The sequence below is a fragment of the Schistocerca nitens genome, chromosome 8, assembly GCF_023898315.1.
Source record: "Schistocerca nitens isolate TAMUIC-IGC-003100 chromosome 8, iqSchNite1.1, whole genome shotgun sequence".
NCBI lineage: Eukaryota > Metazoa > Arthropoda > Insecta > Orthoptera > Acrididae > Schistocerca > Schistocerca nitens.
Window position 1 is genome coordinate 249,975,301 of NC_064621.1, and position 20,691 is coordinate 249,995,991.

A 20,691-nucleotide genomic window follows, 5' to 3' on the forward strand; every position below is an offset into this window, starting at 1 on the left:
GATCGTAACACATCTGATCATCTGATATGTAACGTCCACTGTTCTAAGTGCCGTCAGTGCGAACAAAAGGTGACCGAGACGTGTAACCAATGGCACCCCATACCATCACGCCGGGTGATACGCGTAGTATGGCGATGACGAATACACACTTCCAATGTGCGTTCACCGCGATGTCGCCAAACACGGATTCGACCATCATGATGCTGTTAACAGAACCTGGATTCATCCGAAAAAATGACGTTTTGCCATTCGTGCACCCAGTTTCGTCGTTGAGTACACCATCGCAGGCGCTCCTGTCTGTGATGCAGCGTCAAGGGTAACCGCAGCCATGATCTTCGAGCTGATAGTCCATGCTGCTGCAGACGTCGTCGAACTGTTCGTGCGGATGGTTATTGTCTTGCATACGTACCCATCTGTTGAATCAGTGATCGAGACGTTGCTGCACGATCCGTTACAGCCATGCGGATAAGATGCCTGTCATCTCGACTGTTAGTGATACGAGGCCGTTGGGATCCACCACGGCGTTCCATATCACCCTCCTGATCCCACCGATTCCATATTCTGCAAACAGTCATTGGATCTCGACAAATGCGAGCAGCAATGTCGCAATACGATAAATCGAAATCGCGATAGGCTACAATCCGACCTTTATCGAAGTCGGAAAGTGATGGTACGCATTTCTCCTCCTTGCACGAGACATCACAACAACATTTCACGCCGGTCAACTGGTGTTTGTGTATGAGAAAACGGTTGGAAACTTTCCTCATGTCAGCAAATTGTAGGTGTCGCCACCGGCGCCGTCCTTGTGCGAATGCTCTGAAAAGCTAATCATTTGCATATCACAGCATCTTCGTCCTGTCGGTTACATTGCGCGTCTGTAGCACGCCATCTTCGTGGTGTAGCAATTTTAATGGCCAGTAGTGTATCTAAGTATTCTCTGATGAAATTGAGAACACAGTAAAAGAAACGTCAGGGCGTGGGGAGATGCGGACGTGAACGTTCAGCCACCTAATTGGAGAGTTCTCCCTATCCTTCGCACCTGTAGGCAACTTCCCTTCACGAAGTGTGTGAACTGTGTGCGTAAGTGTATTTGTTAAGTGTAGCTGACCGTAGTGGAACTATGTATGCAGAATAGTGTAATGATTGAGTTTTTAAGAAGCGAGAGGGTGAAACAAAGCGCCAACATACAGGCAACACCTCTCAATGAACACAAAGGGATCCGCCAACCTTAACGTCGCCATTAGAATGGTGGGTCACCATCATCAGCATCGCGTGGCCAAATGAGAAGTGACAGGCCCTCCTTGACCGATAAAAATTTTCTGCTCCTGCAGGAATCTCAAGCATCATTCCTCTACGGGGTCGTAGAATTCTCCTTCATTATTTTCCGGTGTTATGGACGAGTGCATCAGGTGGTATTTAGGTACAGATCTCGTATCACAATATGAAGATATTGGCTAGCTTGAAACGAAATCCGATAAGCTCGACAGACTTGGTGATGTCTAATTGAGGCATTAAGCACAACTTGTTCCTATGCAAACCGAAGAAGACCACAACAACAACAAACGATCCTCTAACGTAGCGCGCTGCTCTCCGTTGCATCTTCTCTATCTCTTCTATCAACCCTATCTGGTACGGATCCCACACTGCTGAGCATTATTCAAGCAGTGGGCGAACAAACGTACTGTAACCTATTTCCTGTGTTTTCGGATTGCATTTCCTTAGGATTCTTCCAAAGAATCTCAGTCTGGCATCTGCTTTACCGACGATCAACTTTATATGATCATTCCATTTTAAATCACTCCTAAAGCGTACTCCCAGATAATTTATGGAATTAACTGCTTCCAGTTGCTGACCTGCTATTTTGTAGCTAAATGATAAATGACCTATCTTTCTATGTATTCGCAGCACATTACATTTTTGTACATTGAGACTGAATTGCCATTCCCTGCACCATACGTCAATTCGCTGCAGATCCTCCTGCATTTCAGTATAATTTTCGATTGTTACAACCTCTCGATACACCACAGCATCATCTGCAAAAAGCCTCAGTGAACTTCCGATGTCCTCCACAAGGTCATTTATGTATATTGTTAATAGCAACGGTCCTGTGACACTCCCCTGCGGCGCACCTGAAATCACTCTTACTTCGGAAGACTTCTCTCCATTGAGAATGACATGCTGCGTTCTGTTATCTAGGAACTCTTCAATCCAATCACACAATTGGTCTGATAGTCCATATGCTCTTACTTTGTTCATTAAACGACTGTGGGGAACTGTATTGAACGCCTCGCGGAAGTCAAGAAACACGGCATCTACCTGTGAACCCGTGTCTATGGCCCTCTGAGTCTCGTGGACGAATAACGCGAGCTGGGTTTCACACGACCGTCTTTTTGGAAACCCATGCTGATTCCTACAGAGGTCTCCAGAAAAGTCATTATACTCGAACATAATAAGTGTTCCAAAATTCTACAACTGATCAACGTTAGAGATATAGGTCTATAGTTCTGCACATCTGTTCGACGTCCCTTCTTGAAAACGGGGATGACCTGTGCCCTTTTCCAATCCTTTGGAACGCTACGCTCTTCTAGAGACCTATGGTACACCGCTGCAAGAAGGGGGGCAAGTATCCTGTTGCTTACCTTGAAGTGGGATTGCTTTCCCTTTCTTTCACAGTGATTTAATAGTGGAGCAATGCAAAAGATTGAACTGGGTCCAGCAATAGGTATTAAAAAGTTAATCTGTGGATGAATGGGTCTTTTAATTTATGCAATGCATATCACTGATTGTATTTACTGGGTGGTTATAATTAAACTGAGTATGTTTCGAGTGCTATAGCGAGAAATTTATACATCGCAGGACGCTGAAATTTCGTAGGCATGTTCGTTATCAAGTGCGCTCTCGGAAAATGCTGATAAAGTAATAGTTTCACTTTCTGCCACTGGCTGGCACTGAGAGCAGGCAGGATGTGGTGAGGGTGCACGAAAAGGGAACGAACGATAAATGCATGATAATAATAGTTCTGAATCGTCACAAAAGCAGCATGCTGCAGGGCGTGATCGACAGTTGTTCGCAGCAGGTCCGGTGTAATCTGAGCGATATGTCATCGTATGCTAGACAATAGATCAGAAAGAGTCCACATACATCCCTGATAGACACGATGTTACAGATTATCCCACAAGCAGCGATCATATGGATTTGGGTCGGGCGATCAAGAGGGCCATAAATCTTGAAATCGCCTAGAGATGACGTGGTATTTACTGAAGTTTTCTCCAAGCAAGTATTTCGTCTGCCAAGCGACATTTGGTGTCTTCCCAGCTTTCATGAAAATAGTGGTGTTCCACAGTTGCGTTCTTGAAAAGCTGGTATCGCTTGTATCAGAGGGAGTCCCTTATAATTTGCAAATGTCACTGTACACTTAACACTACCGCGCTGTGTCACCTCTTAGAAAGAAAACGTTGCGAGAATGAACAAGCTTGTGAAATCACACCACTCAGTAATAGAAGCTTAGTACAGTCAATGTTCCTGCACAACATGTAGCGGAGTAGAACCCCATATGTGACAGTTCTCTGCATTCACAACTCTGTGCAGAGTAAAATGCAGTGCTTCTATTGGTGCCGTTTTGATAAAACAACTTACTTGCAATGCGCGGTCTTTCTTCTCAATAGCAACAGCGTTATACACGGAAAACTTCAACCTACTTAGCCCCTTGCACCAACAGTCACTTCATAAAACAAATCAACACGCCTCGCCCAGAGATAAACGGCGTATGACGTCAAAAGAGGAGGCAATTCACATTCTGACTGCTTACAGCGCCATTTTTTCCCTCGGATGGCAGAAAGTGGAACTGTTATATCTTTCAGCATACTTCGCGAGCGCACTGCTTACCTATGATATTCCAGCCTCCTGCAGTGTATACAGTTCACAGTGCAGCAGTCGGAACACCGTCAGTTTAATTACAACCAACCGATATTTTGTGCATGGTAGCGCATGAGACGTCGCTGCGAAGTCACAGGATTTTCGAGGAAGAGACAGAATGAACTCTTCATGAGATGTAGCAGACACTGACCATTTAGGACAAAATGTGGCCGACTGGAAATTCTTCCAAACAATGATTGCAGTACAAATAAAAGCGCTGAGAGTTGTATAGCAGGAGAAGAGGGGAGTGCAACAAAAAGGAAGTAATAAAAGCGAGACAGGGCACCACTCGTACAGCAGAACCTGCAGAGTAAAGGTCACACATAACTCATGCTTATTAATGAAGCGAGAACAGATGATAATACGAAGGATGAGACTCGAAACTAAGGGTTTCTCAGAAATTAAATTAAGCGAATGAGTAAAGGAGCTAACTTATTAGAAATGAGATACCTGTAAAGGATATGAGAAAAGCGCGGCTGTGGAAAAACTGTTACGAAAGGTGAATAATCAGGCGCAGTTTCTTAATACTGAAAAGTTGTTGACCTGATAGATAAAGATGAGGAAGGACGGGATGTAACACAGAAAATACAATACTTAATGCACATACTCTATTTGGCTTTAACTACGAAAATATTCTATGTCATTATTAACAAAAATCTTATAACTGCTTATGTTAGTAGTTATTGATAGATTATATATTTGAGAGAAAACTTGGAGACAGTTGCGTGTGTATTCCCCGGTCATGTTACAAGACTGCAGGGAGATCACTACTTATGATCTACAGACTGGGAGACTCAAGTGATTAGGGCACAGCGTATCGCAAGAAGTTGTTCTCAATACCCTATCCTGAAATAATCTTGATCAGTTAAACAGAGAACCGATTCTTTAAGGTAGCAGCTGAAATCTAGTGGCACCAACAGGACCAAAGCTTTTTATTCAGTTAACGTGCAACAGGGAATCAATAGCTGTACGGCCGTTCCAGCATCACTGAATATGGCTATAAGTAGGAATATGGAGAAAGACAGGAAGGTATTTCTGCTTTTCAAGTACAACAAGAAATAGATTTCAATATATCCGAGTGGTCAACATGAAACATTTTTCTCCAGAATTGAAAATGTTGAACATAAATGGATATAATTTGAGAGTACTGTACAATCTGCCTATGTACCGAGCAAAGTTCGAAGTGATAGAAAAAATCCAAAGTACTTAAATAGCCGTGTCAGACAACGGCTCCGAAAGCAAAAGGAGCAGTAGTGCAAACTTAAATGTAGCAGTGTCTCACAGACATACAAGGATCGAACAAAGTCTAACTAGCGTAAGGAGAGGTATGCATAAATCCTTCAGTGAATATGAAAGTTAAACGCTATCTTTCAATGTGACAGAAAGTCCTTAGAAGGTTCGTTATTGTGTTGAATCACGTAATGCGTCAAAGCCATCTGCCAGGCTCTCTGTGATCATAATGGCTTTGGAACTTTGAGCTGAAATACTTAACTCCTTTACCCAACATTGTTCCACTGAACAAGATCATATCACGGTTCCTGCTTCAAAGAATTGCACCTAAGTGAAAATGGCAGATATCGAAGAAAGTGACCAAGGGATAGAAAAGCAACTGTTATTGAGTGCTGACGTAAGCTGTCGTCAGCACACCGGTCGGCCAAGACGAAGCGAAGATCGATAGTAGGCGCTGAATCAAGCTCGCCTCTCACGAGAAAGGCCAGAGACAAACTGACGAACAACAGGCCGCCAACGCCCGCTCTAAACCGTGTATTTAGGCAGCCGACACTGACTGGATGGCCTGACTGTCTCACTCTTCCTATTTAGCGTCTGACAGTTACTTGCGGAGCACATCACAGGCTATGACAGTACATAGCGACAATGGTAGTGATTATAGCAGTACTAGCAGAGAGACTACAGTCTGTAATAGCAAGATTACCGATATTGTCTGCAAGAAGACTGTTATGGATGACCTTGTACTACAACATATGGACTCTACTCAAGTATCCACTACAAGTAAAGAAAGAACCGTATTAATCCACGTGTGCATTTATGTTGTAGGAAGAGGAGACCGGCCACCCATAACAACATCCTCTTCCTTGCTTCCTTGCGGTACAAGACTCTCCAGATACGATACCAATACCATTCTGCATACGGTAGGTGAGTTGCTCCTCCTTTAGCAGCAGTGTGCTGTACAGTTGCTGAAGGAGCGAAACATTCCTAGTGGTAGAGAACGAACGAAGAGACACAAAGAAGTATATGCTTTTACAGCTGACGTCGATCTGTTGCAGAGTCTTGTTTCTGGAGAACTGAGATCTCCTCTGTGGGAATCAACACGGATTCCACAAACGGATTTCGCGTGAAATCGCTCTTTCTCAGTTCGTCCATGTGACCCAAAAAGTGGTAGACATCGGTACCCAGGATGATGCTGCGTTCCTTCACTTCCGTAAGACGTTGCATGGAGTTCTACAGTGTCGCCTAATGAACGACGTGTCAACGTATGGAATATCAGACCAGCTCTGTGATTACATTCAAAGGTTCCTAACAAACAAAACACAGCCTTTTCTTTTCTTTTACCTGAGAGAAACCTTCAGACGTAAAAGACTTTGGTTGCCCCTCAAGACAGCTTTATAGAAACTGAGGCTTTTTGCAGGTGATGCTATTCTGCAAAGAGAAGATGCATCGCTAGAAAATTGTAGCGAAGATCAAGAAAGACATCAATCGTAGAACCAACACCACATGGACGCGTAGAAACGTCAGTGCACATTCTACTTGCTCGAAATACTTTATCTCAGATTTAAAAAACTGTGAAAGTGATACTTGATATATGAGGAGCAACACTTGGGGAAAAATTAATTCATTACGAACTTAAGATTATCCTGAAGTCCACACGAAATCGCCCTTCATAAATCCTATGCCTGTGTTGTGTAATACTGTTTCGTATGTCATTTTCGTATCTGAAACCGTGCATCTTTCATGTGTACTCTATGAATTAAAATTTTACGAACTGTTTTCAAAATTTCTCTCTCTGCCACTACTCGGTCCAATGTTTTTCTTTCCACAAATGTATACAAATGACGTCCATTCTATTTACCTTGTGCCACATTCCCAGTGACTCATAGTAACGTATTCATCTTCTGCTCCGCTGCTGTTATTGGAATGTCCATCTGAGCGTAAAATCAATACCAGCGTGCGTATAGCTCCATTAATGGATTCTAGAGTAGCTTTTCGTTCAGTGGCCATTCATTTGGTCTTCAAACAGAAATGTTTAGAATCATTTGTGCCTCAAGTTTCTGGAAATCTTAAATGTCGAAGTAATGATATCGCCATTCGTTGTGTGTACTTCAAATATGAGGAAAGCAAGTATACGCTAGTAACGACAACACAAATACGCTCATTATTAATTATCATTTCTTACGGCTAATTGAGTTATCAGAAGACATTGAACGATGCGTGTTTTTTTTTAAGTAAGTACCGTTTTGAAGGTTAAAAAGACGTGCTAAGATATCCCAATAATTTTATTTTTATATGGAAGCCTGTACCTTAATCTACTTTTCTACATAATTTCCGTCAATATTGAGGCACTTGTCATAACTTTGTACCAGTTTTTGAATACCCTCCTCATAGAAGTCTGTCGCCTGACTTGTTAACCACTGCATCACCACTGTTATGACTTCGTCATCGTCTTGAAGACGCTGACCGCCCAGGTGTTTCTTCAAGTGCAGGAACAGATGTTAGTCACTGGGCGAAAGATCGGGGTTGTACGGAGGATGATCTTGAGATTCCCATCGAAAAGATGTGATGAGATCCTTGGTCTGATTCGCCACATGCGAACGGGCATTGTCTTGCAGCAAAACGATGCCCTTGCTCAGCTTCCATGGACTGTTGCTTTGAATCTGGTGTGACGTAGGCCATCCATGTATCATCGTCCGTAACAGTTTGGCTTAGTAAATCATCACCGTCGTTGTGGTACCGCTCAAGGAAAGACAACTCACTGTCTAAACGTTTAGTTTTGTGCACATCCACCAACATTTTCGGTACCCAACGTGCGCACAATTTTCGGTAATTCAAGTGCTAGGTCACAATGCCATACAAAACACTACGAGAAACAATAGGGAAGTCATCCCGCAAAGAGGAAATCGTAAATCGTCTGTTTTCTCTCACCTTATTGTCCACTTCTTGCACCAAACTTTCATTAACGACCGAAGGACGCCCACTCAATTGTTCATCATGCACATTTGTGCGGCCATCTTTAAATGCTCTCACCCACTTTCTTACCATTCCACCACTCATAATGTTTTCTCCGTAAAGTGCACAGATCTCACTATGAAATTCGATCGCTTTTAGGCCTTTAGCACTAAGAAATCTTATAACAGTGCGTACTTCACAGTCGGCGGGACTCACGATTATCGGAGGCATCTTATACGTTTAGTACACAATGTAAACAAGGAAGAGTCAGACCGTAATGGCGTCAGTGCGTAGATTAAGGTACAGGCTTCCATGTAAAAATAAAATTATTGAGGTATCTTAGCAAGTCCATTTTAGAAAACACGCCTCGTACATTATGGTGATTGGAGTCGTGAGCGTTTTTAACATCTGACATAGTGCACGGGCATTGAGGACGATAATGAGTATTGCTCGCTGGTGAACCCACCCAGTTTATCAGATTCGGGTTCACACGATGAACACACAGACTACAGGAAATCAGAACTGTGTCATCCCTTCAAGCAATTTTTCACTACGCTTGACTGGCTCGGAGATAACGGAACCACTTCACCCACGCTTTAAAAGAAGTCGCAGCTTTATTCCACTAGCAGAGACTCCATTTGAAAATAGTTAATAATTTGTAAATATTATTTGTATTGTTCATAAAAAAATTCTTCATAAAAATGAACTGAAAACAGAAGGGTAAACTACGTAATGGTTATGTCTTCCTTGTCATTTGCCACATAACAGCAAAGTAAGAGAGCCGATCCAAAAGTTTCCGTTCGAAGCTGTACAGTGTAAGACCGGTATGCCAATCAGGAAAAATCGCATTGAAGCAATCACGCCACCGAGGCATCAGGTTGAAGATACGCGTTTGGTAAAACACCTCGTCCTACTGTGTGAAGAAGTCCGCAACTGCCTCCTGCACATCATCGTCCGACAAGAATCCTCGGAGGTAGTGGCAAAAATTCCGAGCGCCGACTAGTGAAGATGTTAAACCAGTGACGGTGTTAAAGAACCTGCTACCTTTGTAGATTTTCTGTATGTTGAACCAACAGGGCTCTCATATGTGGAGGAAGGCAGAAAATATCTGCCACTCCATGGCATGATTCTCAAAAGGGACTATCCAATGCCCTGCATGTGAACACAAGAGGAAAGTGCGGGCTTTTCAGAAATAATGGTATAACACAGTCAGAATGCTGGAGTATGGACGTTATTCCGAGGCGTCATAACGAAAATTCACAAGCCCTATGAGAAACCACATCTGGCTAGAAATCTCTTATCTTGCTAAAGTCTGCTGCAAAAAATTACAAGTTTCTTTTGACAGAAGAAAACGTGTTCCGTGTCCCGCCTGGAGAGCGTATGCTGCGGAAAGAGAATGGCCACGAATGCTGGTCTGTGTACCTGATGCTGTGCCTTCGTCCAGTTGTCAACATTTTTATCACGAAAAATTCCTCTCCGTGCAGCCAGCTTGTATGCTTCCAACTCTTGGAACCTTCCACTGTACTATGGTAATCCAGATCAGCAGTTCAAGAGAAGTGTAATGGAACAACAACTTGATCAAGAGAATTTGTGTATCATCATCTGAAATATGTTAGTGGACAGTTTCAGAGAAAGTGGTCTCATTACAAGTCCATCGGCGTCTAAGGAGTTTCCAGTAACACCACGATTCTGGGAAGTCTATTCAACAACAATCAGCCTTTCGTATAGTCCAGGTTACTCATCCATACACCATAGTCCTTACTATAGCGATCTTGGTCGTGAAAAGTTATGTCCCTTCTCCTTAAAACATTGTCAGACTTGATCATGGACTTCCTGCCAGCCGGGGTCTGATTTAGTGGATGCAGTTTGTATCCTCAGAACTCTGGGAGCCAAGATTGTTAAAGATATAAACTACCTCCATTGTTTCTTCTACTAAGTGCCAAGACGTCATCATTATCAGTATCATGCTATTACATGTTCCGAACTCCCAAATAACATCATTCCCATTCTCTTTTGAAGTCTTCCATTATCTCTTTCCCCATTCCATTCAGGATGTTCTGGGTTATTCTGAGACATGGCATTCTCATAAGGCGTTATCTCTAATCTTCACGATATTTGTGAATTTTTTCTTTCATTTGGAAATATTTAATTCTGTTCTAGAATCTACATCTACATCTACATCCATACTCCGCAAGCCACACGACGGTGTGTGGCGGAGAGTAACTTGTGTACCTCTATCGGTTTTCCCTTCTATTCCAGTCTCCTATTGTTCGTGGAAAGAAAGATTGTCGGTATGCCTCTGTGTGGGCTCTAATCTCTCTGATTTTGTCCTCGTGGTCTCTTCCCGAGATATACTTTGGGGGGAGCAATATACTGCTTGACTCCTCGGTGAAGATATGTTTCCGAAACTTCAACAAAAGCCCGTACCGAGCTACTGACCGTCTCTCTAGCACAGTCTTCCACTGGAGTTTATCTTTCACCTACGTAACGCTTTCGCGATTACTAAACGATCCTGTAACGAAGCGCGCTGCTCTCCGTTGGATCTTCTCTATCTCTTCTATCAACCCTACCTGGTACGGATTCCACACCGGTGAGCAGTATTTAAGCAGTGGGCGAACAAGTGTACTGTTACCAAGTTCCTTTGTTTTCGGACTGCATTTCCTTAGGATTCTTCCAATGGCATCTGCCTTATCGACGGTTAATTTTATATGGTCATTCCATTTTAAATCACTCCTAATGCGTACGCCCAGATAATTTATGGAATTAACTGCTTCCAGTTGCTGACCTGCTATATTGTAGCTAAATGATAAAGGATCTTTCTTCCTATGTATTCGTAGCACATTACACTTGTCTACACTGAGATTCAATTGCCATTCCCTGCAGCATGCGTCTATTCGTTGCAGATCCTCCTGCATTTCAGTACAATTGGCCATTGTTACAACCTCTTGATATGCTACAGCATCATCTGAGAAAAGCCTCAGTGAACTTCCGATGTTATCCACAAGGTCATTTAAATATATATATTGTGAATAGCAATGGTCCTACGACACTCCCCTGCGACACACCTGAGATTACTGTTACTTCGGAACACTTCTCTCCATCGATAATGACATTTCTCATCACTCCTCTTTTGTGCAACCAATCGTCTTCTTTAGGAACCTCATCTCTGCTCTCTCAATTTTATTTTCTTGTTTTCCTGTGATAACCCAGCTTTCGCTTGCATAGGATAACATAGGAAATAGCGTAACACCGGAACCGCCATCACTTTATAGAATTTCGTGACGGTCTCTTTTTGTAATTTACGGCCCAGTGGTCTGCTGATGGTACCGCAAACAGCTCGGAATTTGTTTATTTCAGACTTTCGTATGGATATATAGATAGGGGCAATTGCCACCAAAACTTTTGTTGTCCGCAGCTCGTGGTCGTGCGGTAGCGTTCTCGCTTCCAATGGCCGGGCTCCCGGGTTCGATTCCCGGCGGGGTCAGGGATTTTCTCTGCCTCGTGATGACTGGGTGTTGTGTGCTGTCCTTAGGTTAGTTAGGTTTAAGTAGTTCTAAGTTCTAGGGGACTGATGACCATAGATGTTAAGTCCCATAGTGCTCAGAGCCATTTGAGCCAAAACTTTTGTTTTCTTGACATTCAACGTTAGACTAACCTTCACTAAACCTCCTGTAAAAGAATCGTTAGTTCTTCTTCACTTTCTGTCATCAGGATGGTATGAGCTACATGATGAAAGTTTAATTAAATTGACCCCAGCTGTTTTTATTCCAGTTTCCTTTTCATCCCCGGGAAAAAAAGTAAATTTACCAACTTGCCATGAAAACGACAGCTAGTTGGTAATAAACGTGCAAGTTTTTCTGTCCTCCCCACATCCGCAGCGGATTCGCGGAAAGGCGGCTTTCTACTTTACTTTCCAGCCCAAGCGAAGAGCGTGACACAGGACGCGAGAAGGATATTCATCGCCAGTCATAACCGCGGGCGTGTTCGGAACCACTTTTCCCGCTGACCGCCGACGGGACGTAATTTGCGCCAGGTCTTCATTTGTAGTGCAAACGCGACAGGTCTAGCGAGAAAGCGCCAGCCGGCGCAGCCTCGCCGCCTCCAGCTGACGTTTGCTGTGCGGACTGGATTGTGGGGTCTGGGAGGGAGCAGGCTGGAGGTGGTAGTGGGGGTGGGGGCAGTGTTTGTTCTGAGCTGCGCGCTCCACTTTAATCAGGAGATTGGCCGCGCGCACCAGAATGTGTCCTCGACACGGCGCGCACCCACTTGAGCCCACGCCGCCGCCGCCAGCGCCCGTTCCGACTGACTGAGCTGTCCGCCGGAGACACACGCCGCTCTGTACACAACACGGCCGCCGTTGTGTAGCGCCAGGCGGCTCCGTCAACGGAGCGGAAACAGCTCTAGGCGGCGGCCGACGTGAGTGCCCGCTATCTGCTAATGAAATCGTGCGGAAACACTCTGCCTGAGTATTTTGTTTGTCGAGTGGTTATCGACATCAATTTTTTTCCGGAAAATCTGATTCTTTTCATTAAATCGTCGACCGCTGCTTTCGTACTACGTCTGCGTGTTGAACGGACTGGAAAATTACTGGACATTTGAAGCTCATGATTTGGGAAATCGGTCACTACCCATTACCTTCCGTGTATGTACCGAACAAACCAAGCAATAAGAGAAGTTACATTTACGACTTTTAACAGTCCACGCCACTGATGAAATCATATACACAAACAATCTTGAGTAAATTAAATAATCATACCTCGTATTTTAGGAGCCAGGCAGAAATCGCCTATATTACACTACTCCCCATTAAAATTGCTAAACCAAGAAGAAATGTTAATGGTAAACGGGTATTCATTGGACAAATATATTATACTAGAACTGACATGTGATTACATTTTAACGCAAATTGGGTGCATAGAACCTGAGAAATCAGTACCCGGAACAACCACCTCTGGCCGTAATAACGGCCTTGATACGCCTGGGATTAGGTCTAACAGAGCATGAATGGCGTGTACAGGTACAGCTGCCCATGCAGCTTCAACACGATACCACAGTTCATCAAGAGTAGTGACTGGCGTATTGTGACGAGCCAGTTGCTCGGCCGCCATTCACCAGATGTTTTCAGTTGGTAAAAGATCTGGAGAATGTGCTGGCCAGGGCAGCAGTCGAACATCTTCTGTATCCAGAAAGGCCCGTACAGGACCTGCAACATGCGGTCGTGCATTATCATGATGAAATGTAGGGTTTCGCAGAGATCAAATGAAGGGTACAGCCACGGGTCGTAACACATCTGAAATGTAAGGTCCACTGTTCAAAGTGGCGTCAATGCGAACAATAGGTGAGCGAGACGTGCAACCAGTGGCACCTCATACCATCACACCGGGTGATGACGAATACACGCTTCCGATGTGCGTTCACCGCGATGTCGCCAGACACGGTGAGACCATCATGATGCTGTTAACAGAACCTGGATTCATCCGAAAAAATGACGTTTTGCCATTCGTGCACCCAGGTTCGTCGTTGAGTACACCATCGCAGGCGCTCCTGTCTGTGATGCAGCGTCAAGGGTAACTGCAGCTATGGTCTTCGAGCTGGTAGTCCATGCTGCTGCAAACGTCGTCGAACTGTTCGTGCAGATGGCTGTTGTCTCGCAAACGTCCCCATCTGTTGACTCAGGGATCGAGACGTTGCTGCACAATCCGTTACAGCCATGCGGATAAGATGCGAGTCATATCGACTGTTAGTGATACGAGCCCATTGGGATCCAGCACTGCTTTCCGCATTACCCTCCAGAACCCACTGATTCCATATTCTGCTAACAGTCATTGGATCTCGACCAACGCGAGCAGCAATGTTGCGATAGGATAAACCTCAATCGCGATAGCCACAATCTGATCTTTATTAAAGTCGGAAAGTGATGATACGCATTTCTCCTTACACGAGGCATCACAACAACGTTTCACCAGGCAACCCCGGTCAACTGCTGTTTTTGTATGAGAAATCGGTTAGAAAGTTTCTTCATGTCAGCACGTTGTAGGTGTCGCCACCGGCGCCAACCTTGTGTGAATGCTCTGAAAAGATAATCAGTTGCATATCACAGCATCTTCTTCCTGTCGGTTAAATTTCGCATCTGTAGCACGTCATCTTCGTGGTGTAGCAATTTTAATGGCCAGTAGTGTAACAGTCCACGCCATTGATGAAATCATATACACAAACAATCCTGAGTAAATTAAATACTCATACCTTTTATTTTAGGAGTCATGCAGAAATCGACCACATTATATTCAGACAACATACGTGAGACTGGAGTGAGTCGAGTGTGGAAAGTGGGGCTTACTAGTTTCTCCGTTTCTGCCTTACAGTACTTCAACCACAGTTACCACTTGCTGTTTACTGCAACAATAATTAGAAGTTGGTGGACAAACATTTTCAATTTACGATGTGTCCGCAGCTTCAACTCGTTTTTTTTAAAAATAACGCCAGCGGTTTAACTAATCTGTAATAGCATTAAGGCCTCATCTTCTAAAAAAAAAAATCATAAATTATGTGTGGCAGGGAAGGTTGTGCTGTGAAAAAAATTCGAGACGTTGCGCCGTTTCCGACTTGATTAACATTGAAGTTACCTAATCAGGTCGTTGCGCACTCAAAATCAAGTGGGTCGCCAGAGGTGGTGTCGCCAAACATGTTCTTCGTTTGGTTTTCTTAAAGCGAGCAAGAGAGCCAGCTGCTTGAATTTGTGCACGCAACGGCCTGACCTGACTGGCTAACTTCAATGCCAATTAACACGTAAACGATGCAACGTAACGATTTTTTTTTCAAACCAATTATTTCTCTGCAGAACCGACGCTGCAACACGCTTACAACCGTTTCAGACTGTTAATGACCACCATATATAACTTTTGTCGTATTATGTACCATTCATTCTGTTTAAGTTCTAATACATTACATCTATTGCCGGTCGGAGTGGCCGTGCGGTTCTAGAAGCTACAGTCTGCAACCGAGCGACCACTACGGTCGCTGTTTGGAATCCTGCCTCGGGCATGGATGTGTATGATGTCCTTAGGTTAGTTAGGTTTAATTAGTTTTCAGTTCTAGGCGACTGATGACCCCAGAATTTAAGTCGCATAGTGCTCAGAGCCGTTTGAACCATTACATCTATTAAAAGTGTATGATGTTAATATAGTGCCACATTTTTGTTTTAATATGTCTCTTCTTGTTATCTGATTGGAAACCAATCTATCATGTAATTACAATACTTCACGCTTTTGCGCCCGTGAGGTGTACCTTATAGCAGTTTGGAGTAGCTGAATCGACAGTTTTTACAAAGAACTATTCAATGATACCTTGTTTGATGAAATGTGTTAAGTATTTCTTTTGTTATCAGTATTAAATTTGTCTACTTACCTTCCTTTCATTGGGAATATCTGTTAATAGATCCGAATCGGGAAGCTGTTATCACCAGCAGTTTTGTTTCACATTTTCTACACGCTTGTTATGTGGTATACCGGCAGCCTATGTTTATAATGATCCCGTGTAATATTACACTGAACGGCCAAAGAAATTGGTACACCTGCCTAATATCGTGTAAGTCCTCCGCGAACACGCAGAAATGCCGCAACACGACGTGGCATGAGCTCGACTAATGCCTGAAGCAGTGCCAGAGGGAACTGACACTACGAATCCTGCAGGGCTGTCCATAAATCCATGTGAAGGGTGGACATATCTTGTGAACAGTACACGATTGGGCCTTCGGGACCGAAAGCCCATAACGACAATGTTTCGTTGAATGGTTCGCACGCTTACATTTGTTGATGGCCCAGCATTGAAATCTGCAGCAGTTTGCGGAAGGGTTACAAAAAATGTTCAAATGTGTGTGAATTCCTAAGGGACGAAACTACTTAGGTCATCGGTCCCTAGACTTAAACATTACTTAAACTAACTTACGCTAAGAACAACACAAACACCCGTGCCCGAGGGAGGACTCGAACCTGCGGCGGCGGTGGCCGCGCAGTCTGTGACATGATGCCTCAAACCGCGCTGCTACTCAGAGCGGCGGAAGGGTTACAGTTCCGTCAAGTTGAACGATTGACTTCAGTCGTCGTTGGTGCCGTTCTTGCAGGATCTTTTTTCCAGCCTCAGCGATGTCGGAGATTTGATGTTTCACCGGATTCCTGATATTCACGGTACACTCGTGAAATGGTCGTACGGGGAAACACCCACTTCATCGCTATCTCAAAGATACCGTGCCCCGTCGCCCGTGCGCCGACTATTACATCACGTTAAAATTCACTTGAATCTCGATAACCTGCAATTGTAGCAGCAATTGTCTAATTTAGGCGTTCCCGACGTCAGGGCCGTATTCAACCTGTTTACATATCTCTCTATTCGAATACATCAGTTCCTTTGGCGCTTCAGTGGAGATGGATCCATAGTCATGAAACAGAAAGCCAGTAATGAAGAAAAAGCAACGAAGGCGCTTCAATTTCGTGATAAGGTAGTGGACTGAATGGATCATCCACAGTTAATCATGGGTTCCTGCCAGTTGTATAAAAATGGTTCAAATGGCTATGAGCACTATGGGACTTAACATCTGAGGTCATCAGTCCCCTAGAACTTAGAACTACTTAAACGTAACTAACCTAAGGACATCAAACACACTCATGTCCCAGGCAGTATTCGAACCTGCCACCGTAGCGGTCGCGCGGTTCCAGACTGAAGCGCCTAGAACCGCTCGGCCACATCGGCCGGCGCCAGTTGTATAAATCGTATTTTAAGTACATTTCATATAGCAAAATTCGTGACCAGGATTTTTGTGCCTAATTGCAAGATACTTTGCAGAAAAGGATGTGAAGTACAAAGCGCTGCCAACCCTGATGGTGATACCTCCCATGTGATACCTCCCATACACTCGTTCTCCCAGTCTTTTTGCTCTCCCTATCCCCCTCCAAAAAAGTTCTAATGTGTGTGAAATTTTATGGGACTTAGCAGTCCCTAAGGTTACACACTACTTTACCTAAATTATCCTATGGAGAAACACACACACCCATGCCTGAGGGAGGACTCGAGCCTCCGCCGGGGCCAGCCGCACAGTTATCCCCCTCCACTCCCCCTCTCTATCTCTATCTCTCTCTCTCTCACACACACACACATTTGACCAAGCAGAGTCTCCTCGGTTGTCACTTGCACCACTTCTTCTTCTCTTCCCTTGGTTCTTCACCCACCGTCATCTTGAACTATTCACATTTTTATTTCAGTATTTTGCTTCATTTCGCCCTGCATTCGACATCCTTCTACTGTTTCCATCACCAATAATTTCTTATCGTAGTCAGCCTTTCTCAGAAAACAGCTGAAGTCAGTCAAAAATGTTTCTAATCTTTCGACAGTTATCTTGTTTAGAAAAATTGTGGTTTTAATAGGGGAGACAAGGAAATTAACGTTATGTCGCTGTGGTGGTATAACCTTCCCTTCGATTATCGTTTGAAATTAATAATGACGGTGCAAGTAATGCCCATAATGCATGGACAGTGCTCCATTTTCTACTGCTATCATCTGGTACCAGGATAACAATCATCTCCTGCTGACGGAAGCAAAATTGAAAACAGAGCATCAGTTTGTATTAGGGCAGACATGAATTAATTTTGCTCTCATTACCGGTGAACAGTGTTTGAGCAGTACTCTTGAACAACGTAGTTCGCAGATGAGCATCAGTTTGTACTGCGTGGGACACGAATTAATTTTGCTCTCATTAGCAGAAAACAGTAATTACCTCCTCGGCCAGTCAACAGCGCCAGCGCGGAGCATCAGGGCGTTAAAGGAAGGAACGTAACGAATCGCTAAAAGTATTCAACTATGCTGATTTTCGAACGTATGTGCAGACAGAGAAAACAGTTCACCGAAATCTCAGATACACTGCATTTTAGCGAGAGCTTTTACTCTCTGTGCTTTTTTCTTCGGTGTAAGTTCAAAGGATGCATTTTAGGTGTGTTGTCATCTGTTAGTCGCATTAATTTGACGTCCGTATATGATCTCCAACGACAAGGTAGTGCATAAAGAACATTTGCTTCCTTCAACGTTTTCACCCGCTGTGTAGTGCACTGGTAATAATTCTTGTATATGTAGAAAAATAATGACCATCGAATAAGAAAGAAGTATAACTCCAGACTTCTTGATGTTACGAGATACTAAGACGTAATATTTAATTTATTTTTTATAAATTATTGTATGCCCGAAGTAAAGCTCCTTTGAAATTGTTCGTTGTAATTCCGTTAGCTAACTACGATTTTTAACGCTGTGTAATTGAAGTCTTTATAAAAGGGTACCACATAAATTTGATTGGTTTCTCAACTGTTATCATGTGAGATGTACCTGTACAGGACAAAGCAGTGCTATATGACTATGAATAAGAAAGGAATCAGGTTCCATCTCTGTGTCGAGCTTTTTACGGGGACTCGGAAAATATGAATGCATTCCACAGAACCAGGTTCCCTCAGAGAACGAGTGTAGTGTATGAGTACGGCACCGGCAGGCACAGTAAGAAAACAAAACACAGTTTCGAACATAAAATACTACAACCTTGTTTGCACTGTAAATTCAGCTTTTCTTGTAGTTGTGATTCTTTAACTGTTCAATACTATGTTTCTATTAGTGGTCTTCATCTATTCTACGACTGTCAATGGAAAGAAATAGATAAAACATTATTTTCCTTCGCTGTACTTGACGATACATTCTGTGAGAGCATATCCAGTCTGCTACCGTTTATGCTGCCTGACATGTTGCTACATAAAACGCTATTTACGCAATTGTGACGGTGCTATATGCAACGAGAGAAACTGAGCTTTTTCAGTCAATTATTATTTCTTTCCGTCTTAAGCGTACTGCAATGAAGGACGTTTTACAGCAAAGGCACTATGCTTTTATCTACAAAAACTCATTAGAGGTGGTTCTGGAGTGGAACCGGTTCTTGGCAAGTTGTGGATGGAGTGGTCAACAATGGGAGGCGTGGAAGGCGATGCCCACAGACGAGAGAGATAAAGCCTAAAGGGCAAGAAAAATATAAAGAAGATGTCGTTAGATGATCTGTCTTTATGTTGGTTGTTATAGGTGGTAACGGTACTTTGTGGCCACCCTTTAGGTATCAGACTTAACAGCGTTCCAAATTTTCCACTATTGCAGTTCGTATTGTAATAGAATAAGGAAATGCCTTCGTTTACTGTAGAAATTTGAAGATGGCACGGTGACATAGAATTTCTGTAGCTCAGCCTCTCCCCCTCAGTCCCAAATCTTGGTGTGTACATATATTCGCTAGCTGACAGATTACATTCAGTGTAATCCAGAGATATATGTGTATGTGTGTATCGACTGAAATCGGTCGAGTGGAGGAATTGTGGAACAAACAAACACACACACACACACACACACACACACACACACATATATATATATATATATATATATATATATATATATATATATATATCAGACTATGCAAGGACCATGCCTTCAAATCAGTGTGTATGAAAGAGGGCGAATTATTGGCATGACAGAATGTGATGCATCCATTCTGTAACTTGCTACTTGTGTGGGACGATGTGTTTCGGCAGTGTAACTGGTATGTGTAGAATGGTTCATGGAAGGCTGTAGAACGAGACGAGATGGATCAGATCGTACCACCACGTCGACTCCCGAGAAGATCGACAACTCATCCGAATGGGGCTGCAGAATAGATCTGCATCCTTCTCGGCTCTAGCGCAACTGTGGAGCAGTGTAACACATCGTGCGGTGTCAGGGCTGACAGTCTCGTTTACTACGACATGGGTTACGTGCACGTCATCCACTTCTAAGGCCTACCTTTGACGAAAGTACAAAAACATAGAAATGATAATTAAATGAACACCGTAGCTGCAAGTAGGCGTTGATACACTTCGTTGGGGACATGTTGAAAATGTGTGGTCATATATAGTTAAAATATGGGTTCCCGGCCTTTGACCTTCTTGTGTGCGAACGCACACGCTATGCCCGAACTCGTACGGGACTTGGTAGATTAATCTGCCACGAGTAATGAGTATGATGGGCAAACATCTAATAGGCGCACTACGAATGTAGTGTTGTGGACATGTTGGGAATGTGGATCTCACGGGGAGCGTGCAAGGGATAAGTCCCTGCAGACGCACTATGCTCTGTGCCCTCGGTGGCTCAGATGGATAGAGCGTCTGCCTTGTAAGCAGGAGATCCCGGGTTCGAGTCCCGGTCGGGGCACACATTTTCAACATGTCCCCAACGAAGTGTATCAACGCCTACTTGCAGCTACGGTGTTCATTTAATTATCATTTCTATTCTAGCAAAGCTGCATGGTCATATATAGTTAAAAGTACAAAAACATGCTAGACGGCAATGGTGTATAGAACGATATCAACAGGCACAGGAATGGCATCAGATAGTGTTTTTGGACGAATCCAGGTTCTATTTGTTTGAAAATGACGGCCGCATTTCGGTTCGCTGCTGAAAGGGACAGCAGCACACAGTCATTGCATTCGTGCAAGACATACAGCGCCAACTGAAGACCATATGCTGTGGGGTGCTATTGGGTCCAGCCAC

At 43.7% G+C, this 20,691-nt stretch overlaps 1 non-coding gene across 1 annotated transcript; it reads left to right on the forward strand.

Moving 5' to 3' along the window:
- Nucleotides 1-20,277: 20,277 nt before the first annotated feature.
- Nucleotides 20,278-20,352, forward strand: Trnat-ugu (transfer RNA threonine (anticodon UGU)). Its single transcript has one exon. It is a non-coding gene; the product is annotated as a tRNA-Thr (tRNA).
- The last annotated feature ends 339 nt before the right edge of the window (nucleotides 20,353-20,691 follow it).